Source organism: Salvelinus namaycush, chromosome 8, assembly GCF_016432855.1.
Source record: "Salvelinus namaycush isolate Seneca chromosome 8, SaNama_1.0, whole genome shotgun sequence".
NCBI classification, from domain to species: Eukaryota; Metazoa; Chordata; class Actinopteri; order Salmoniformes; family Salmonidae; genus Salvelinus; species Salvelinus namaycush.
Genome location: NC_052314.1, coordinates 27,870,504 through 27,895,222, shown reverse-complemented (window position 1 = coordinate 27,895,222; position 24,719 = coordinate 27,870,504).

The window sequence follows — 24,719 nt, the reverse complement described above, 5'->3', positions numbered from 1 at the left end:
ATGACATTTCAGAGAAATAAGCTTTTTGTGTGTATGAAACATTTCTGGGATCTTTTATTTCAGCTCATGAAACATGGGACCAACACTTTACATCTTGCATTTATATTTTTGTTCAATGTATATTTGATACCTTCTAGAAAGCCCTATACGTTGTTGAGGCTTTAACCTGACACCCATGGTCTTTACTTTGCAGTGTATATCACACAGTCACAGTGGGCTGTGTTATGTAGCAGGTTAGGGTAGGGAAATGATTATGAAAAAGATGGCTGCTGTTTGTGTCTTCACTGTGAGCCCTGTGGGCTCTCACTATGCCAGGTAGATACAGTAGATCGGTGGATTACATTCTCACTCACACCCACTCCCCTTACAACTCTCCTAAACATGAAAGCCTGTCAGAAGATCCCAGTATATAAGCCTATAGCTAAATATATAGCTAGCTATACCTGTCAGAGAAAGAGAGAGAGAGGGAGAGGGCAAGAGACAGAGGGGAAGAGAGAGAGAGAGATGAAAAGATCATCATACAGTTCACGTAGATGCCTCTTTTGAAAGCTAGATATGAATAGATGTCACTGTCAAGTCTGATCATTGAAAGGAGCTGTACATCTTTCTCATCATCACCTCTCTGATCCTTTTGATACGTACTCCCTTAAAGGCATGCAGAAATGGATCTCAATATAGAATGTCTTACATTATTTAGATCGTCTCCTACTGTAAGAACACATCAGTAGAATGATTCTGAACACTGTGTACCATCAAGATAGCTCAGAGAAGCCCCATTACCCGTCAATGCTTGCTGCTATTCCACTGGTTGAAACGAACGCTGTTTCCATGTCATTTCAACCAAAAAATGTAATGTGATGACGTTGAATCAACGTGGAAAACTGATTGGATTTCCAAAAAGCATTAACGCAAGGTAATTTAGTATTTTTCACCCACATTTTAACCTAAATTCAATGACGTGACATTTTTGGTTGATTTCATGTTAGTTGACAACTCAACTATATGTAAGTCAAAACTAGATGTTGAAATGACGTCTGTGCCCAGTGGGATGCTTCAAGGCTCTGGGAATGTGCATCATGGTCCTGTGAGAACATCAGGAATATCCCTCCTCCGTTTGAGGGATTTCACTTACACTGTTTCTTCATCAATAGATTATGAATGACTGCAGTATGTTTTAACATGTAACTGCATTTACATTTTAGATGGGTAGCGTAGTGCAGCCATCTAGCAGACAACAACTATAGTACGTGACATATGATTTGATGCAATCAGATAAATATGTATGAAAAGATAAACACACAGTACATATAGGATTACATATGTGTATTGTGTAACATTTTCTTGTACAAGATTAAATATGATATGAAATATGATTAAATATGAAATATTACAGTTTTTCCCCATTGTTTACACACTAAAATTGGAACTTGAAACGCAATCACCGAAACCTGAAACTCATGTACCAAATCCCTAAACCAAGTGAGCAAAATTGCAAGCACAATTCGTGATTTACACTCAGTTTTCAATTCTATATCACACTTTTTGCAAAACACTCTACATTAGGCACAACATTCAAAATTAAAATATTTTTTGTCCCTTTAGAAAGCAACGCCAATCACAATGCCAAGCTCTATACACCAATTGGCAACACCCACTCCTCACAGGTGTAAACACTAGTTGCTGAATTGTTCACTTAGAAATCAGAGTTTTAGCACTATAAAAGGCCACAGATGAGCTCTCCTGTTTCGGAGGAAAATGGAAGTCAATGGTGAAGCAAGAGCTAGAGGTGAAGGAGTGAGAGGAAGAGGAGGATGAGGACGAGGATGGACAGTTGTTTCAGATAAGATCAGGGCCACATTGGTTGACCATGTGCTCAACCATGGATTGAGTATGAGGGAGGCTGGGCAGAGTTCAGTCTAACCTGAGCCGCTACACAGTTACATCTATCATCCATACATTCAGAAATGAGAACCGGTAAGTTACCTACCATCTACACTAAGCTCTTTATGTATATATACTGCAGTCCGACATATCAGTAGGCCAATGTTATAGTAATGTCATTTCATATTGAAAGAAAATAGATCATTTTAGTTTACTGTAAGCAATCATATCAAATTTGTGGATCTTCTGCAGAACTGAGAGACGGCCAGGCCATGGTGGAAGACACCGGCTGTTCACACCAGAACAGGAGGCCGCTATTGTGAACATGGTGGTGGCAAACAATACCATTAGACAATGAGAAATCCAGAACCACATCATTGTAGACAACACAATATTCAATAACATTCACAAGGTGGGCTTGTCTACATTGGACTGTATATTACAGCGCAACCGAATCCAGATAAAACGGGTCTACAGGGTGCCATTTGAGCGAAACTCAGAGAGCGTTAAAGAACAGCGCTATGAATATGTGCAAGTACTATACTGTGAATTTACTATCATATCTGCACTGTATAGACACATTACAGTACAGTAATCCAGTGTATTGTGCCTCACCATATTGACTGCTCTAGGTCTATGTCACATACTGTCTGTCTGTTTCAGAGAGTCTTGGAGCTGGATGCCGCTGCAAGTCAGCACGTTTATATTTACATTGATGAGGCTGGCTTCATCCCAGCCAAAAGAAGGGGACGGGGAAGGAACATTATTGACCACCGTGCCATTGTAAATGTCCCTGGACAGCGTGGAGGGAATATCACCATGTGTGCAGCCATTAGCCAGCAAGGCGTCCTCCATCACCATGCCAACCTTGGTCCCTACAACACCGCCCTTCTCATCACATTCCTGGACACACTACACGGCATCCTCATTCCAACCGAGCAGAGGGGTGGCCAGAGCAGCCCAGGTATGGCTGCTCTGGTCCGCAACTGGTTCATCGAAAAGCCACAATTTATATTTCTATGTCTCCTACCATATTCCCCATTCCTAAACGCAATTGAAGAGTTTTTGGGGGGCATGGCGATGGAAGGTGTATGAGCGCCATCCCCTCGCACGCATGCTTCTTCTCCAGGCAATGGAGGATGCATGTGGTGAAGTTTATGTGGGGGCTTTTGGCGGCTGGATCCAACACGCCAGAAGATTCTTTCCTCGCTGTTTAGCCATGGCGAACATCGCTTGTGATGTAGATGAGGTGCTGTGGTCAGACCAAAATAGGAGGCAGGATGCAGCCTAATGTCTTTTGTCTTACATTTTGCATGTTTTTATGTTTAGAGTTTTGAAAGAATGAGACACTTTCATTTTTTTTACCGCAAATGCTTTATCTTACTGAATGTTTTTCCTGGTTTTCTCCTGTTAGGTATGGAAAGTGTTACATACAAAACACAAGTGTTCAAAAATACTACATTTTCATTTTGAAAATAAAAGACAATGTTTTTGTTACTGTATTGCATTTGTGTGTTTATTTATGTATATTTGAGTAGGTATACATTACTGTAACAATCTTTTACAACCGGCTACACTGTAACACTGAAAATGCAAAAGGCATAAACCTACTGATGGGATATTCATAGTAATGTTTTGTTGAGCACATCAGTGTGTTGGTTGGTAGACAGATCTACTCATATGATGTGTGTCATTTTGAAGCAAAAAAGCATTTTGGAAAGAGAAAACAGTTTTGAATGCAGTATTTGCTTTTGCTAGAGATTTGTAGAGTTTTGTGTGTTGTGTTTTGGGAAAATGGCCCAAAGATTCCGCAAACGTGTGTAAACAATTGTGGAAAACTTTAATAATCCTACAGTATTACACAATACAGCATTAGGGGAGACCGGGGCACAAAGTAACACTTTTAGGCTTTTGATTTTTTTGTGGAAAATATAATTTGAGGTAGATTCATAATATTTTTATACGAACAACATCTCAGCTACCATTACAGACTGGTACATACCAATCGTTTACATTTCTACCAAAAGTGGCAGATGTAAAATGCCAACCTTGTATTTCTCATGTAGCTAATTGTAACACAGTCTTCAATTGTAAAAAGTCTTCAATTGTAAAATTTAGTGGTAATAAAAAAATTGCTTGGATTTTAAACTGACACTTGAATGAGACAATTTAGACAAATCTTTGTCATATTGACCTAAAATAGCAAAAATGTATATATTTTATACAACTTTTAGCCTTCAAAAGTATGAATATTACTTTTTCATTTTTCTAAGGTATTATCTTAGTTGTACTGGCAAACTTGATCTAAATACCTTATAAAGGTTTGGCAACCCAGCGGTCAGTAAATATTGGACATTAGCCCAAAATTAGCCCAACAGACACTGGGCTATTTTGACACAGTCAGTTGGGTTGCAGGAATAACCCAACATGTTGGGTTGTTTGAATTACCCAAACATGGGTTAATTTAACCATCAATTAGGCTTTTTTAACCATCAGTTGGGTAGACCCAGCATGTAATCTATTGGTTATTTTCAGGAGGTGTGGCCAATTTCCAGGAGGTGTGGCCTAAGGGCAGATAATTCAGATAATTCAGATCATTTCAGATAATTATTTTTGGCCACCCGTAAGAGTACATATCATTCCTGTTCTTCAAGTACACTGAAAGTTTCTAATTATCTATTTTTTCACATGACATATTCCTAACATTATTATTTGCATATCCCAACATTGAGGGAGCGTGGCAGATGCATAGACACTTCACGAACTCAAACACTTGTGTAAACCTCATTAAAACTGTGTCAGTGCTAAACCTTAAAATGTGATCAACAGAACAGATTACAGTTTTTTACAATAGCTTACACACTAGAAGTGGTACTTGAGGCACACTCAGTGAAACCATTAACTCATGTACCTAATCTTCAGACCAAGTCTGCAAGCACATTATCTGCTTTACACTCAGTTTGTAATTGTAAAACACACTTTTTGCAAAACACTAAACACAGTTCTCTACATTAGACACATCATTCAAAACTAACAGGTCTTGTGTTTCGTTTGGAAAACACTGCCATTCCAAATGGCACAAACATTTACCGATTACCTACACCCAGTGCTCACGTGTGAAAACAATTATAGCTAATTTCTTCACTTAGAAATCAGAGCTTGAGCACTATAAATAGGCTTCAGGTTGGCTTTCTTGGTTTGGACAACAATGGAGGCCAATTTTGGAGAGAGAGTTAGAGGAAGAGGGCGACAAGGAGGAGGAGGACAAGCCTATTTGTTAATCTTCTACTGTATTTGGTTTTGTCTGTTACTGTTCATCCTGAAATCTGGATGAAAATACAATGTTTTGAGAAAGAAATACATCACATTTTTTTCCTCCTTGCATTTCTGTTTATAGTGTAACTATATACTGAATATGCATACATACTGTATATATTTGTGCACATACATGTACGTGTGAGTGCTAAAACAAACTGCCATGGACTCCACTGCACACTGAACATGCAAAAGACACAAGATAGTAGTGTTTTACATTTGTCACAGCCGTGTGTAGCTGGCATGTATAAGAGCTAATCATGTGATGGTTTGTGTGTAGAGTGTTGATGCAAAACAATTTTGAGAGGAGTTCAAATAGTTTGAATGAAGTGTTTGGTTTTGCAAGAGATGTGTGATGTTTTGCATGTTGTGTGTGTGTTTTGGGGTTTTGTGGGTAGAGTCTAGAGAAAAGGAGCCATAGTTTCAGAAATCATGTGTAAGCAATTATCAAAAACTGTAACCAGAATGACATTCACTCTCACAGAGCAAAAATAACTTTCTGAAAGCCACATCCCTACTAAGCAACGCCTCTAGTCTTCTGAGCTGATACGTTCGATCACATCTCAATAACCCAGTATCAAGCATCAATAACCCGGCAGTCTTTAAGAAAACAAACCACCTAAGTGACCCAATGCCTGCAATCCAGCGGTTGGGTAACGAAACAAACCAACATTTTTGTGTGTAGCTAGCAAAATAAAAATTAAATCACAATTGATTTGTTTTTGAATAAAGCTGTGTTAGCTGTAGAGAGTCGGTGGAGCGAGCTACAGTTGAAGTCAGAAGTTTACATACACCTTAGACAAATACATTTAAACTCAGTTTTTCACAATTCCTGACATTTATTCCTAGTAAAAATACCATGTCTTAGGTCAGTTAGGATCACCACTTTATTTTAAGACTGTGAAATGTCAGAATAATAGTAGAGAGAATGATTTATTTCAGCTTTTATTTCTTTCATCACATTCCCAGTGGGTCAGAAGTTGACATACACTCAATTAGTATTTGGTAGCATTGCCTTTAAATTGTTTACCGTGGGTCAAACGTTTCGGGTAGCCTTCCACAAGCTTCCCACAATAAGTTGGGTATATTTTGGCTCATTCCTCCTGACAGAGCTGGTGTAACTGAGTCAGGTTTGTAGGCCTCCTTGCTCGCACACGCTTTTTCAGTTCTGCCCACAAATTTTCTATGGGATTGAGGCAGGGCTTTGTGATGGCCACTCCAATACCTTGACTTTGTTGTCCTTAAGCCATTTTGCCACAACTTTGGAAGTATGCTTGGGGTCATTGTCCATTTGGAAGACCAAGCTTTAACTTTAACTTTAGCTTTAAGCAACCAAGCTTTAACTTCCTGACTGATGTCTTGAGATGTTGCTTCAAAATATCCACATAATTTTCCTTTCCTCATGATGCCATCTATTTTGTGAAGTGCACCAGTCCCTCCTGCAGCAAAGCACCCCCACACCATCATGCTGCCACCTCCATGCTTCACGGTTAGGATGGTGTTCTTTGGCTTGCAAGCCAACCCCCTTTATCCTCCAAACATAACAATGGGCATTATGGCAAAACAGTTCTATTTTTGTTTCATCAGACCAGAGGACATTTCTCCAAAAAGTACGATCTTTGTCCCCATGTGCAGTTGCAAACCGTAGTCTGTCTTTTTTATGGCGGTTTTGGAGAAGTGGCTTCTTCCTTGCTGAGAGGCCATTCAGGTTATGTCGATATAGGACTCTTTTTACTGTGGATATAGATACTTTTATACCTGTTTCCTCCAGCATCTTCACAAGGTCCTTTGCTGTTGTTCTGGGATTGATTTGCACTTTTCACACCAAAGTACGTTCATCTCTAGGAGACAGAACGTGTCTCCTTCCTGAGCGGTGTGACGGCTGCGTGGTCCCATGGTGTTTATACTTGCGTACTATTGTTTGTACAGATGGACGTGGTACCTTCAGGCATTTGGAAATTACTCCCAAGGATGAACCAGACTTGTGGAGGTTTACAACTTTTTTCTGAGGTCTTGGCTGATTTCTTTTGATTTTACCTTGATGTCAAGCAAAGAGGCACTGAGTTTGAAGGTAGGCCTTGAAATACATCCACAGGTACACCTCCAATTGACTCAAATTATGTCAATTGGAATATCAGAAGCTTCTAAAGCTATGACATAATTTTCTGGAATTTTCCAAGCTGTTTATAGGCACAGTCAACCTAGTGTATGCAAACTTCTGACCCACTGGAATTGTGATACAGTGAATTATAAGTGAAATAATCTGTCTGTAAACAATTGTTGGAAACATTTCTTGTGTCATGCACAAAGTAGATGTCCTAACCGACTTGCCAAAACTATAGTTTGTTCACAAGAAATGTGTGGAGTGGTTGAAAAACAAATTTTAATGACTCCAACCTAAGTGTATGTAAACTTCCGACTTCAACTGTATTTTGTGCTAAATGGCAATGCTAACCATTTAGGTAATGTTAGCTAGCAAGCAAACTGGCAGTGGCATATGGGATAATGGAGAGTGAAGAGATTTATCTTCATATTGCTACATAGCTACCTTGGTCAATTATTTAGTGTTGTGTGCATTGCGATGCACTTGCCACCCCATTCCGTTAGATGTGTGTGACTGTATGGCTCAGTTAGCAAGCTAACGTTAGCTAGCTAGTTAGCTATGTAATGAGCAGGTGCACATGATCGAACTGAACCTAACAACAAAATCATTCTCCAAGCACAAAACTCCTTAGCTAGATGTAAAAGATGGAAAGACTTGCTCTAGTTCTAAATATGTATTATGCAGCTTTATTGTTTTAGTTAGAACAATTCTGATGAAAAGTGGGTGGATCACACAGGGAAAGTGCCCTATTTTTTCCTTTTTCTTGTCACATCCATTAGCTCCCCCACGTGGAGGTTTGTGCTCTCTGATTGGCTCAAAGTCAAGTTTCTCAGCCACTGACGAGCATTGTGATTCTACAAGTAGAAACGTCTGTACCAGGATGGTACACAGAAGGGGCGTCTTTTGTTTAAGCAAGAGAAGGGAAGGCACGTCCTCCTATGATGCTAAGTACTTATCAGCAGTCATATTTCTCACCTGACAAGATCATAAATGAACAATTGTCCAGACAGAGGCTTGAGTTTGCGAATTGACGGTTTATTAAACCAACTTTACACAGGCTACTGTTTGGGCCGTAGCACACGCCAAATAAATGACAGATAACCCACAAGCCAATCGTGACCTTCTCTTGTGAAACCCAGACGTAAAGAGAGAGAACAAAGGCGAAACCTGGTCTTAACTTCCAATGCTCCATCCCCCTGCCCAACCCCCCTCCACGCCACTCCGCCAACCGCCAGGATGCCCGGCATCAGAACATTCCAGGCATTCCCGTGATTGGCAGATAGCAGGTTGATTGGCATGTCGGACCCCGCGAACACTGGGTACCGGTCAGTACAACACAACCACCTACTAGCCTAACACATAACACACAGCTGTCTGTGCGGGTCGCTACAATATGTATTATGCAGCTTTATTGTTTTAGTTAGAACAATTCTGATGAAAAGTGGGTGGATCACACAGGGAAAGTGCCCTATTTTTTCCTTTTTCTTGTCACATCCATTAGCTCCCCCACGTGGAGGTTTGTGCTCTCTGATTGGCTCAAAGTCAAGTTTCTCAGCCAATGACGAGCATTGTGATTCTACAAGTAGAAACGTCTGTACCAGGATGGTACACAGAAGGGGCGTCTTTTGTTTAAGCAAGAGAAGGGAAGGCACGTCCTCCTATGATGCTAAGTACTTATCAGCAGTCATATTTCTCAGTGAGTGTGTACCGTTATTGTACTGACTTGTGAAACCCGAAGTATTCATTATATAGAGCTTTCCATGTAGTGGTGAGTCATGTGAAGTGTGAAAGTTAAAAAGGAAATTACACAACTTTTTGCCTAACACATTATAACCAAAGCTGACCGATAGTCAATTTAGTTTATGAGTGCAACGTAAAGGTTAACAATTGCAATTAGGTTTGATGTGCATTGAGAGAAGGCAATCACCAGGGTTAGACAGTGGATCTATAGCTGTGGAAATGTAATTAATGCAAGCCAAAGGCTGGTCTTAAGCCCTAGACAAGTACTGCAGGCATGTGCATTCTTGTTTCAAAGGCTGTGTGTGTGTGTGTGTGTGTGTGTGTGTGTGTGTGTGTGTGTGTGTGTGTGTGTGTGTGTGTGTGTGTGTGTGTGTGTGTGTGTGTGTGTGTGTGTGTGTGTGTGTGTGTGTGTGTGTGTGTGTGTGTGTGTGTGTGTGTTTGTGTGTGTGTGCGTGTACATTTTACTATACTTGTGAGTACGAGAAGTCCTCACAAGAACCGTATACAAACTACAATTCTGAGAAGTGAGTACATTTTTCTGGTCCTCACTTGTAAAAATGCTATTTTGGGCTTAGGGGTTAGATTTTGGGTTAAAATTAGGGTTAAGGTTAGGGTTAGGGGTTAGAGTTAGAAGGTAGGGTTAGGTTTTTGGGGCAGGGGTTGGAACCGGTTCAGGGACAGAACCAAAAACCATAAAAGTACTTTTTTTGAGGAATAAAACCATAACTGAGAACAAAAGTGTTCTGTAAAGTTCCAGAACAGAACCATTATTTAAAAGCATATGAACTGATTAATAAAGTTATTTTACATTCCGGGAATTTTTCCAGTCCAGCTGAAAATATTTCAGAGTGTGTGTGTGTAGGCTACCTGCCCCTCCCCCTTCCTCCGAAGCATGCATAGTCTACTGTATCTACTGACGTTACAAGCATTATTCAGAAATTATGGAGAGATATTTTTAATTGGAGAAGAATGGATTCAGTTTTTCAATGCTAGTTAAGGATACTATAGTTATCAAGTTTCACATTGGATATATTAACTCCAAAAAGGTTAAAAAAAAACACATGTATTTTAATTCTGGTGCCGCTCTGCACACACAAGCTTGTTAGCTAGCTAGCTCTGGTCTAGCTCTGGTCTAGCTCTGGTCTAGCTCTTGTCTAGCTCTGGTCTAGCTCTGGTCTAGCTCTGGTCTAGCTCTTGAAAACTCCAGGCGGCATTATGAGTAATGTAATGGAACTGAGAGTCATGCTCAAGGGCTAGCTCTGGTCCACCGTCAGTTAAGCCAACTCTCTGAAGTTCAAAGACATTCAAAGTTCCTTCATAGAAGCCGCTCCTCCGTAGGTATAATACTGTGGGCCTAATTCAGATAATGCATGTCATAACAACAAGATGCCCAGCGCTTCATGTTCAGTGCTCTCCAAACCCGACGAAATTTCAGTCTATTCTCGCACCCTACACTACACTTGTTTGTCCAATGCCTGTACATACTGTAGTTTGTCCGCTCCATAGCAAGTTGCTCTATCCATTGATGAAGCAATTTATTGTCGAGCTAAATTTAAAAAATATATATTTCAGATGTTTAAAAAGGAACAGAAAGGAACGATATAGCGATCACTTTTTCTTTTTTAACCGGTTCAGAACTGTTTTTCTAGTCGGAACAGTGGAACGGAACCAAAAAAATGATGGTTCTGTTCAGAACTAAACAATTGGAAAATGCATTTGGTTTCAAGCCCTGGTAAGGGATTAAGGTTAGGGTTAGGGTTAGAGTTAGATAAGGGTTAGGTTTAGGTTTAGGGAAAATAGGATTTTGAATGGGAATCAATTGTTTGTCCCCAAAAAGTCCTCACAAGTATAGATAGACATAGCTGTGTGTGTCCTTGCGTGTGTGCATGAATGTGCACGTGATGTTTGTGTGTGTGCATGTGTGTGAAGAAAGCGTGAGCATGACAGATAGTAGTGGCGGCTCATCAGATGTTAGTACCACAATAACTAGCCCATCACACTGTCCATTGGAGTATCACATCCTGAGACACATTCTACCCAGGAGCACAGAATTTGGTGTTTATGTGAAACTGATGTGTTTCGAGCTGCTGTGTTGTCTCGGAAGAATTTGTACGTGTGTGTGCTGGGTATATTGAAGTGTTTTTGTATTGCGTGAATATGTTTTCCCCTGTGTGTGTTAGCGCATGCGTCGCAGTGTGTACATGCATGTCAGGGAGTGTCTGTGTGTGGGAGAGATGACAGGCCGTCAGAGCTGCTGTGGAGAATTAAAGTAATGCTAAGGATGATAAAGGCCTGGAGGAAGGCTGGGAATAAACAGTCTGATCTGTGACACACACAGACACACATTTGTGGCGGCAGGTAGCCTAGTGGTTAGAGCATTGGGCTAGTAACTGAAATCGAATCCCCAAACTGACAAGGTAAAAAATCTGTCCTTCTGCCCCTGAACAAGACAGTTACTGTTCCCCAGTAGTCATTGTAATTAAGAATTTGTTCTTAACTGACTTGCTTAGTTAAATAAAGGTACAAAAAAAATAGCATGTGAGAGGGAGGGAGGAAGATAGAGAGAGCAGGGAGGAAAAGGTTGTGGGGGACTTGTTTTTCTCTACTGACACTATAAGAACCACTCGAAGAGGAATGCATTATTGACCAGACAGCAGGCAGGCTTTTAGATGCTGGAGACCAAATCAACCCATAGCACTTAACTTCCCTCAGGTCTACGTGCACGCACGCATGCACAAGCACACACACACATAACCAAACCGTGTGAGGAGGACATCTGAAGAGCTCAGCCCTCTTAAAGACATTCTCTGGTACCTCTGTATACTTTTAGTTCTGAAAGTAGAGCCTATGAGCCAAAATAAGTCCTCGAAAATTGCGTACTAGGTCACAAATGCAGATATGTGAACTACGTTATTGGTCTCTCTCTCTCTATCGCTCTCTACTGTGTGTGTCTTGCTAGCTGTCACTCACTTGGCAAGGTGCTAAAGCTCATTGGCTGAAACTCGAATTAATAGGGAGCTGACATCCAGCCGACTTGACACAACTGTGGGAAGCACTGGAGTCAACATGGGCCAGAATCCCTGTAGAACGCTTTCGACACCTTATAGAATCCATGCCCTAACGAATCGAGGCCGTTCTGAGTGCAAAAGGGGTGCAACTCAATATTAGGAAGGTGTTCCTAATGTTTTGTACACTCAGTGTATGAGGCAGTTTCAGTATGGCAGTGAATTGAAACAGTATTTGGCAGTAATGTACTTAAACCCACATTATAATCCCACAGGCCTATGCCACATATTCAAATTGTTGAGCCACCTAGTGTGGTGGCTTCAGTCTGTCACACACACACACACACAGTGGGGGTGACGCGGGTCTGTAAGCTGTGGTAATTAGCTGCCTCTCAGTGGCGTCTCTCTCTCTCTCTGGCTGCTGGCTGCTGGAGTACACTGTTTAATTTAAGCTCTCATTATCCCCCTTAATAAGTCAACAAACACTCCAAACGCCGTGTGTGGAATACCCCAAAACACACACACATCCAAAACACACACACAAATATGCACACACACAAACACACGCTCCTTGTCGTCCCCGTTATTTGTGTGAGGAGGTGAGCCGCCCCCCAGCCCAGTGGTCGTGGTGTAATGAGATAATGAGTGTGTGGGGAAAGGGAAGGTGATCTGAGATGGGAGAGGAGGGATTCTCGGGGTGAGAGGCACACAGCATGCAGGTCTCCCATTATGTCTTCAGAAAGGATTCACACCCCTTGACTTTTTCCACATTTTGTTGTGTTACTGCCTGAATTTAAATTTGATTAAAAATGAGAAAATAATGTCAAAGTCGAATTATGATTTTTAAATGTTTACAAATTAATTAAATGAAATGTCTTGAGTCAGTAAGTATTCAACCGTGTTGTTATAGCAAGCCTAAATAAGTTCAGGAGTAAGTCACGTAATAAGTTGCATGAACTCTGTGTGCAATAATAGCGCTTAACATAATTTTAAAATGACTACCCCACACACACAATTATCTGTAAGGTCCCTAAGTCGAGCAATACATTTCAAGCACAGATTCAACCACAAAGACCAGGGAGGTTTTCATTTGGTTCGCAAAGAAGGGCACCTATTGGTAGATGAGTAAAAAAAAATACAAAGCAGACATTGAAAATCTCTTTGAGCATGGTGCAGTTATTAATTACACTTTGGATGGTGTATCAATACACCCAGTCACTACAAAGATACAGACGCCCTTCCAAATCAGTTGCCGGAGAGGAAGGAAACCGCTCAGGGATTTCACCATGCGGCCAATGGGAATTTTAAAACAGTTACAGAGTTGAATGGCTGTGATAGGAGATAACTGGGGATGGATCTACAACATTGTAGTCACTCCACAATACTAACATAAATGACCAAGTGAAAAGAAGGAAGCTTGTACAGAATAAAAAATATTCCTAAAACATACATCCTGTTTGCAATAAGGCACTAAATTAATACTGCAAAACATGTGTCAAAGAAATTAACATTTTTGCCTGGAATAAAAAGTGTTATATTCCAGGCAAATCCAACACAACACATCACTGAGTACCACTCTTCATATTTTAAAGAATGGTGGTGGCTGCACCATGTTATGGGCATGATTGGGCTCCCGAGTGGCATAGCGTTCTAAGACACTGCAACTCAGTGCAAGAGGTGTCACTACAGTCCCTAGTTTGAATCCAGGCTGTATCACATCCGGCTGTGATTGGGAGTCCCATAGGGCCGGTGCACAATTGGCCAGGCGTTGTCTAGATTTGGCCGGGGTAGGCCGTCATTGTAAATAAAAATGTGTTCTTAACTGACTTGCCTAGTTAAATAAAGGTAAAACAAAAAAAAATTGTCATCGGCAAAGACTAGGGAGATTTTTAGGATAAAAAGAAACGGAATAGAGCACAGGCAAAATCATAGAGCAAAACCTGGTTGAGACTGCTTTCCAACAGACACTGGGAGACAAATTCACCTTCCAGCAGGACAACAAGACAGAAAAATGGCTGTCTAGCAATGATCAATTACCAACTTGAAGTATTTTTTAAAGAATAATGGGCAAATATTATACAATCCAGGTATGCAAAACTCTTAGAAATGTACCCACAATTTCTCACATCTGCAATCGCTGCCAAATGTGATACATTTCCATTCACAAAAAAATTAAAATCGTACACTTTGACATTACAGAATATTTTATGTCGATCATAGACAAAAAATGAAAATAAAATCAATTTTAATCCCTCTTTGTAAAAAAACTAAATGTGGAAAAGTTCAAAGGGTGTGAATACTTTCTGAAGGCACTGTAGCAGAGCTCTGAGTCATGCAAAGTACTGATCCCATATTAAAGGAGATCACTGCGATGTGTTCAGCTGCACAGTCAGACGTCAGCAATGCTTTCATGGATATGCATCACGAACTCACCTCATTAGCATCTAAAACGATTCATAGCGACACCTTGTTTTGATCAAGATCTGTAACGGCTTTCATGTATCGTTCCATCTACCAGTGATAAGTTTAAATATTATACACGTTATTATAGCTATTCTTAGGCCACAGTAGGGGGGGGGGGGGTTTAGGAACGCTTGTACAGAACAGTACCACACATTGGATGTTGGAAATACACTGCACAGTTATTCTAGGAGTTCTTCAGGTTTGTGATGTCTAGGGCCGGACAGATGAAAGCCGTTCACATCAGAGATAAGGGGCCAGTGTGAGTGACGGACGGGGAGCTAGTGAAAGTGTGTCAATGTCAGTGTAGTCTGTCAGCGCCCAGACCAGATCCATACAGGGTAAACATTGGCTAATCTGACAGGGAATTAAAGTGCCATAGAGGGAAAAACAATCGCTCAGAGGAAGTGGGCGCAGGCAGCCGAGTGAGGGCATGGTGAAAAATCAGTTATGCCTCTTTAATCTGGTGCCACCTTGACCTAGGTGCTATCAGTCCTGTTTCCATGCCAGCCCGGGCAGGGATGGACAATGAGCGTGTGGTGGCAGGGGCAACATTGGATATGGCAGGCAATGGCACTTGCCACGCCCCAGCTCAAAACCAACATTTTAAAATAGGCTACTAAGATCATTCCAATCCCGATTAACATGATGTAACTTTGCCTTACCTAAGGTTTAGCTGAAATGATGCCACTGGGGGGTTGCCCACTAATACCTGGTCCCTACCTGGCACAGTATGTCATCAGGGAGGTGGCCTGTTCCAGACTTTGTGTGCCCTGCTCTGAGGGCATGACTCTCTCTGACTAGAAATCACACACAGGTTACATACACAGAGACATGCTCACGTGTGTACAGTCTGTGGGTATTATTGCTAGCTCAGTTGGCAAGAGGTCAGTGTGTGTTTTAATCCGGTCTTGATAATCTCCACCGAGGATCACAACAGCAATCAAATAGGTCACATCAACTGGAAATCTTTCTATTGGACTGATCTCTTTTTCTCCTCCCTGACCCCTCCCCCCTGCCATGAGAGCTCTCTCCTGTGGACCGTTCTTTCCTCTGCACCTCACACCTTGTCCTCACCCCTGCTCTCTCCCCTGCCCACTCTGTGCAAGGATGCTCTCTCCCCTGCACACTCTGTGCCCTGTGGATGCTCTCTCCCCTGCCCACTCTGTGCCCTGTGGATGCTCTCTCCCCTGCCCACTCTGTGCCCTGTGGATGCTCTCTCCCCTGCCCACTCTGTGCCCTGTGGATGCTCTCTCCCCTGCCCACTCTGTGCCCTGTGGATGCTCTCTCCCCTGCCCACTCTGTGCCCTGTGGATGCTCTCTCCCCTGCCCACTCTGTGCCCTGTGGATGCTCTCTCCCCTGCCCACTCTGTGCCCTGTGGATGCTCTCTCCCCTGCCCACTCTGTGCCCTGTGGATGCTCTCTCCCCTGCCCACTCTGTGCCCTGTGGATGCTCTCTCCCCTGCCCACTCTGTGCCCTGTGGATGCTCTCTCCCCTGCCCACTCTGTGCCCTGTGGATGCTCTCTCCCCTGCCCACTCTGTGCCCTGTGGATGCTCTCTCCCCTGCCCACTCTGTGCCCTGTTGATGCCCTCTCCCTTGTCCTTCTTCTATCCGCTCCTCATTCCCCTGCCCGAGGACTATTCTCTGCAGATTGCTCTCTCCCCTGTGTGGGTTCTAACGCAGTGCAGTGTGACAGTTGGGTTAAATGCGGAAGACACATTTCAGATGAATACATTCAGTTGGACAACTGACTAGGTATTCCCTTTCCCAGACGCAGATAGCTAGCTGAGGTACATGTTCTGGCTAATCACCAGAAAGGTCCTGGCACAGGCCTCTGTCACCTAGCAACACAGAGCCAAATGCAAAGCCCTGGACTCTATCTCTCTCTCTCTGTCGTTTCTCCGGTCTGCAAATCAAATCAAATCAAATTGTATTAGTCACATGCGCCGAATACCACAGCTGTAGACCTTACAGTGAAATGCTTACTTACGAGCCCCTAACCAACAGCGCAGTTTTAAAAAATATGGATACGAATAAGAGATAAAGGTAACAAGTAATTCATTAAAAAAAATATATATATACACTGGGGGGTGCCGGTACAGAGTCAATGTACGGGGTATCGGTTAGTTGAGGTAGTATATACATGTAGGTAGAGTTAATTAAAGTGACTATGCATAGATGACAACAGAGAGTGGCAGTGGTGTGGAGAGGGGAGGGGGGGGCAATGCAAATAGTCTGGGTAGCCATTTGACTAGATGTTCAGGAGTCTTATGGCTTGGGGGTAGAAGCTGTAGAAGCCTCTTGGACCTAGACTTGATGATCCGGTACCGCTTGCCGTAGCAGAGAGAACAGTCTATGACTAGGGTGGCTGGAGTCTTTTGACAATTTGTAGGGCCTTCCTCTGACACCACCTGGTATAGATGTCCTGGATGGCAGGAAGCTTGGCCCCAGTGATGTACTGGGCCGTTCACACTACCCTCTGTAGTGCCTTGTGGTAGGAGGCCAAGCAGTTGCCATACCAGGCAGTGATGCAACCAAGTCAGGATGCTCTCGATGGTGCAGCTGTAGAACCTTTTGAGGATCTGAGGACCCATGCCAAATATTTTCAGTATCCTTGGGGGGAATAGGTTTTGTCGTGCCCGCTTCACGACTGTCATGGTGTGCTTGGACCATGTTAGTTTGAAGGTGATGTGGACACCAAGGAACTTGAAGCTCTCAGCCTGCTCCACTGCAGCCCTGTCGATGAGAATGAGGGCGTGCTCGGTCCTCTTTTTCCTGTAGTCCACAATCATCTCCTTTGTCTTGATCACGTTGAGGGAGATGTTATCCTGGCACCACACGGTCAGGTCTCTGACCTCCTCTCTATAGGCTGTCTTGTTGTTGTCGGTGACCAGGCCTACCACTGTTGTGCCATCGGCAAACTTAATGATGGTGTTGGAGTGGTGCCTGGCCATGCAGTCATGAGTGAACAGGGAGTACAGGAGGGGGCTGAGCAGGCACCCCTGAGGGGCCCCTGTGTTGAGGATCAGCGTGGCAGATGTGTTGTTATCTACCCTTACCACCTGGGGGCGGCCAGTCAGGAAGTCCAGGATCCAGTTGCAGAGGGAGGTGTTCAGTCTCAGGGTCCTTAGCTTATTGATGAGCTTTGAGGGCACTATGGTGTTGAATGCTGAGCTGTAGTCAATAAATAGTATTCTCACGTAGGTGTTCCTTTTGTCCAGGTGGGAAAGGGCAGTGTGGAGTGCAATATAGATTGTATCATCTGTGGATCTGTTGGGGCGGTATGCAAATTGGAGTGGGTCTAGGGTTTCTGGGATAATGGTGTTGATGTGAGCCATGACCAGCCCTTCAAAGCACTTCATGGCTACAGACGTGAGTGCTACAGGTCCGTAGTCATTTAGGCAGGTTACCTTTGTGTTCTTGAACACAGGGACTATGGTGGTCTGCTTGAAACATGTTGGTATTACAGACTCGGTCAGGGACAGGTTGAAAATGTCAGTGAAGACACTTGCCAGTTGGTCAGCGCATGCTCAAAGTACACGTCCTGGTAATCCGTCTGGCCCTGCTGCCTTGTGAATGTTGACCTGTTTAAAGGTCTTACATCGGCTACGGAGAGCGTGATCACACAGTGTGAACCCATGTGATTCCCAATGGACACGTATTTATAATCATGATTTGTCTTCCTTTGCCCTCCCTTTCAGAATGTGAACTTGTAACTTCGACCTTTGACTTTCCCCTCATTTTCCGTTCAGGCTGGTCTGAAACACATTAGGTGCACCTTGTTTCCATTGACCTCTGACTGTTGATAGGAATGTGTCAGTTCCAGTTCATATTGTATGTTAATGATAGAGGTCATGAGGATGTCCTGGTCTCTGCTTCACTGTGCCTGCTAGCCTCCCTTGTCCTGTGGACAGTACTCAGGGAGAGCTGCTGGTGGTGTGGGTGATGGCCTGGGGACTGATGACAGCGAGCTCCCCTGGGCCCGGTCAGAGCTGTCAGCAGCAGCCCAGCAGGAAATGGCCAGGCTTCAGGCCTATCAATGGGCCCTTTCAGAAGAAATACACTGTGCTCGTTCTGGACGGGGTAAATGGAAAGTGATTCACGCCTACAGTGCAAACATAAACACACACACATAACACCACTGCTGCACACACACAACACATACACACAATCAAACACACACTCCCAGGCACACTGATATGCAGTCACACACATACACACACTCGGTCATGTTGCTACGCCACTGCTGAATTTGACAGTTTAATGTGAAAATCAATTTATGACTATAATTTTTCTGAGAGAGACCACATATTTCAGGGTTTATTTGGTCAAATCAGGTTTGGTCAGTCTCTCTGGAGAAGGCTGGTATGTGGTGGCTGTACTGTACTGGTATGTTGTGGCTGTACTGTACTGGTAAGTGGTGGCTGTACTGTACTGGTATGTTGTGGCTGTACTGTACTGGTATGTTGTGGCTGTACTGTACTGGTATGTTGTGGCTGTGCTGTACTGGTAAGTGGTGGCTGTACTGTACTGGTAAGTGGTGGCTGTACTGTACTGGTATGTTGTGGCTGTACTGTACTGGTATGTGGTGCTGTACTGTACTGGTATGTGGTGCTGTACTGTACTGGTATGTGGCTGTACTGTACTGGTATGTGGTGGCTGTACTGTACTGGTATGTGGTGGCTGTACTGTACTGGTATGTGGTGGCTGTACTGTACTGGTAAGTGGTGCTGTACTGTACTGGTATGTGGTGGCTGTACTGTACTGGTATGTGGTGGCTGTACTGTACTGGTATGTGGTGGCTGTACTGTACTGGTATGTGGTGCTGTACTGTACTGGTATGTTGTGGCTGTACTGTACTGGTATGTGGTGGCTGTACTGTACTGGTATGTTGTGGCTGTACTGTACTGGTATGTGGTGGCTGTACTGTACTGGTATGTGGTGGCTGTACTGTACTGGTATGTGGTGGCTGTACTGTACTGGTATGTTGTGGCTGTACTGTACTGGTATGTGGTGGCTGTACTGTACTGGTATGTGGTGGCTGTACTGTACTGGTATGTGGTGGCTGTACTGTACTGGTATGTGGTGGCTGTACTGTACTGGTATGTTGTGGCTGTACTGTACTGGTATGTGGTGGCTGTACTGTACTGGTATGTGGTGGCTGTACTGTACTGGTAAGTGGTGGCTGTACTGTACTGGTAAGTGGTGGCTGTACTGTACTGGTATGTTGTGGCTGTACTGTACTGGTATGTGGTGGCTGTACTGTACTGGTATGTGGTGGCTGTACTGTACTGGTAAGTGGTGGCTGTACTGTACTGGTATGTGGTGGCTGTACTGTACTGGTAAGTGGTGGCTGTACTGTACTGGTATGTGGTGGCTGTACTGTACTGGTAAGTGGTGGCTGTACTGTACTGGTATGTGGTGGCTGTACTGTACTGTTATGTAATGGCTGTGCTGTGCTGTACTGGTATGTGGTGGCTGTACTGTACTGGTAAGTGGTGGCTGTACTGTACTGGTAAGTGGTGGCTGTGCTGTACTGGTAAGTGGTGGCTGTACTGTACTGTACTGGTAAGTGGTGGCTGTACTGTACTGGTATGTGGTGGCTGTACTGTACTGGTATGTTGTGGCTGTGCTGTACTGGTAAGTGGTGGCTCTACGCTAAAATGGAAGTGGTGGCTGTACTGTACTGGTAAGTGGTGGCTGTACTGTACTGGTATGTGGTGGCTGTACTGTACTGGTATGTGGTGGCTGTACTGTACTGGTAAGTGGTGACTGTACTGGTAAGTGGTGGCTGTACTGTACTGGTATGTGGTGGCTGTACTGTACTGGTATGTTGTGGCTGTGCTGTACTGGTAAGTGGTGGCTGTACTGTACTGGTAAGTGGTGGCTGTACTGTACTGGTAAGTGGTGGCTGTACTGTACTGGTATGTGGTGGCTGTACTGTACTGGTATGTGGTGGCTGTACTGTACTGGTAAGTGGTGGCTGTACTGTACTGGTAAGTGGTGGCTGTACTGTACTGGTGAGTGGTGGCTGTACTGTACTGGTGAGTGGTGGCTGTACTGTACTGGAGAGTGGTGGCTGTACTGTACTGGTGAGTGGTGGCTGTACTGTACTGGTATGTTGTGACTGTACTGTACTGGTATGTTGTGACTGTACTGTACTGGCTAGAATCCACTGGCTTATTATAGTGTAGTGACTACTTAAAGTTGGCAATAGAGAGGGACAGCGAGGGTGCAAAGAGAGAGGGAGTAGGACAGAGAGATTAAGAGGAGAATGAATGGAGATTTAGTGCCCGATTCAATCAGATCCGCTTTAGCCAAAATCCACATAGCTGGTGTTTTGTCGCATTGACAAGTTCAAAAACTGGAATGTGAGATGTAGTCTAATCTACACCTCGATTAGGCTGATAGAAATCTTTATGATTTAATTTAAGGATTTTCCATTTTAGCGTCATCAGTTCTATATAGTCTACACTTTCTTGCTCTGAACTTCTAATGCAAGTGGAATGGGTGTGGCTTCATGACAATGATCACAAGAGAAGCTGCTCACCGATCCGACAGCTCCAACTCTGCCAAAATATCATGTTTCTTTATTTAACCAGTCAAGTCAGTTAGAAACAAATTCTTATATACAATGACGGCCTACCCCGGCAACGCTGGATCATTTGTGTCCCTATGGGACGCCAAATCACAGCCGGATGCAATGCAGCCTGGATTTGAACCAGGGACTTCAGTGTGCTGAGATGTGCTGAGATGCAGTGAGATGCAGTGCCTTAGATCTCTGCGCCACTCAGAAGCCCTTTCGCTTGTTACCGCTTGATCTGATTGAATCTAGGCCTAAGAGAAGAGAGACTAGGAATAGGGAGAGAGGGATAGAGGAGGTTGTAATATGAAGATCCATTCAGTGTAGCTGTGGGGCACACTGTTTGTTTGTTTACTTTATCTATAAGGAGAAAATGACACATTCTGACAAGGCTTTGGAGAGAGAGTGAGGGATGGAGGAAGAGAGGAAGAGCATGCTGCTGCGTCTTCCATAGACAGCTGTTTCTCATCGTTCTGCTTCACGCCCTGTGCGTCTGACACGTCCTATTAGCCAGACTCATGCAGCTTTTTCATTAAGATTTGTCACACGGCTCAAAGTTTGGAAAAGCAATTTCTGCCGCCTCGCACGCCTCCCTACCGCTTCTCATTAAAGATCCCTGTGCCCATCACCTTCCAACATCCAGCCACACTGGCCCAATGTCAGCTGATATGACATCCAGTGTCATAACAGACTAGAATTGCTTTAATGAGAGGCTGGTCTGAGTTCAGATGATAGACATTCCTAGCCTTGGCTGATACAGAGAATAGATCCGTTTACAACCCAACAAACCAATCAACCAATGATGTGGGCTGGTGACAGAGAAGTGCAGGCACAGCCCAATCACTGATCTCCTTCTTTGATCAGAGTTCTAAACCTGCTCAGGGAGTCTGTCCAATAACATGGCTGTATGCTCAGTGAATGACAGCTCATCGACAGGGCTTAGAGTGGAGTTCAGGGTTGTCACTGTCTATGGAATAGTGTGTTCTCTTGCGCTCTCTCTCCCTTCTCTACCTCTCCTCCTGTCCACCCCACCCCCCTCCCTCCCTCTGCCTCTCCGCCTGTCCATCCCACCCACCCCCCTCCCCCTCTGCCTCTCCGATAAGAAGACAGAAGACAAACAACCCCTACAGCATCTGCCATCGATCACCTCAGGGAAAAAGCTTAATGGCTTTCCTCAAAGTAATAACACTTCTGGAGTCCTCGCAACTGATGGGGATGATAGATGCTCTGCCTCTGATGGCACCCATTCTGAGCCCAGAGAGACTGATGGCAAAAAAAAGAGAGTTAGAGACAAATGGGTTGAAACATAAATGTTGTGTCGAGTATTGTAGTAATGATGAGGATGATGATGTAGGCCGGTCGTTACAGTAGAGTAGTAGATGCTCAGTGGTCTGAATACAGAACACACTGTGTGTTGGTGTGGAGTTGTTTCTCCAGCATTAGACCTGACACATCCAATCCCTCGGAGACCCTAACTTCCCCACGGGACTGGAACTGCTTTGATTGAACTGCCGTGTAGCAGTCTGCTCTGTAGCGGCTCCCCCTGCACTAGACTGCACTGCACTGCAGAGTATAAAACATTTACTGGGGTTCACGCTGACTACAAACATGTGTCTAAACCCCATCACGTTCACGCACAGCCCTTTACCCGGTGCTCCCTCACATCCTAAAAGGCTGCAGGTAGAGAGTTAAAACAGGATCAGGATAGAGTTGACTTTGCCGTTGATTCTTACTCACGGTGGGTATCACTGCGTCCTTCTGTAAGACTCATCAAGTAGCTAATTATCCATCCAGTTAGTGTGCCAAGCACATTCATGTACTGTGGAGTGGGTAACGGGTGCGCTATCTGGCTTTTTTAAAGTGGGTGCTCTGCCATATATGACAATGACTTCAAATGAAATCCCAAGTTCAAGAAAATCGGGAAACGGCGTCACTCCAAAATATAAAACAAGTAATGTATTTTCAGCCGCTGATTATGTTAGCAAATAAGAGTTGACGTCCTCGCACGGCTGCAAATGTCAGTACTGTGATGGAACAGTAGGCAGTTGAGTCGTCATAGATACAGCTCTTTCTGTCTGTATCCGGCAGATAATTGTCAGCTTTGAGGACAATTATAATGTACGCCCAACTCCTCTACGTATTTATTTAGACAATGACGCTAAAACTTTTCATTTGTCTCTGTACTCCAGCATTTTGTATTTGAGATTGAATGCTTCATATGAGGCGAGATTACAGCGTGTCATCTTTTATCTGAGGAGGTTTTCATATAGATCTGAAAACACTTTATGTATCTCGTCCCCCAATTTGAAGGCGTCATTGTACCGGTTTTCTTCGTCCTCCTCTGACGAGGAGTAAGAAATGTCGGACCAATGCGCAGCGTGGTATGTGTCCATAATATATTTTAATGATACAAACGAACACAGAAACAAAACAATAAACGATACGTGAAATACAAACCGAAACAGTTCCGTGTGGGACAAACACTGACACGGAAAATAACCACCCACGAAACCCAGGTGGAAAAAGGCTACCTAAGTATGATTCTCAATCAGAGACAACTAACGACACCTGCCTCTGATTGAGAATCATACCAGGCCAAACGAAAAAACCAACATAGAAAAACAAACATAGATAACCCACCCAACTCACGCCCTGACCATACTAAAACAAAGAAATAACAAAAAAACTAGGGTCAGAACGTGACAGTCATAAGTATTTGGACAAATTCACTTATAGTTTATTACGTTCAAAGTTGAGTATTTGGTCCCATCAGCACGGTATGACTACATCAAGCTTGTGACTCTAAAAACTTGTTAGATGCATTTGCAGTTTGTTTTGGTCGTGTTTCGGATTATTTTACAAATGAATGGTAAATAATGTATTGTGCCATTTTGGAGTCACTTTTATTGTAAATAAGAATATAGTATTTTTGTGACCTCGTCTACATTAAGGTGGATGCTACCATGATTACGGATAACCCTGAACGAATTGTGAATATTGAGTGAGAAAGTTACACAGATGCACAAAGATCATGCCCCCAAAACATGCTAACCTCTCACCATTACCACTAACAGGGGAGGTTAGGATTTTATTGGAGGTATGATCTTTGACCCTCCGTAACTTTCTCACTCATCATTATTCACGATTCAGTCATGATTATCCGTAATCATGATAGCATCCACATGAATGTAGAAGTGTTCACAAACATATTCTATTCTTATTTACAATAAAAGTGACTCCAAAATGGCACAATACATTATTTACCATTCATTTCTATTGGGCATAACATCATCCGAAATACAACCAAAACAAACTGTCAATGCATCCAACAAGTTTGATGTGGTCGTTGCGTGCTGCCTGTTCACCCCGCTATCATCCAGAAGGTGAGGTCAGTACAGGTGCATCAAAACTGGGATCGAGAGACTGAAAAACAGCTTCTATCTCAAGGCCATCAGACTGTTAAATAGCCATCACTAGCACCTTAGAGGCTGCTGCCCTATAGAAATAGACTTGAAATCACTGGCCACTTTAATAATGGAACACTAGTCACTTTCATGATGTTTACATATTTTGCATTACTCATCTCATATGCATATACTGTATTCCATTCTATTCTATTCTTCTGTATC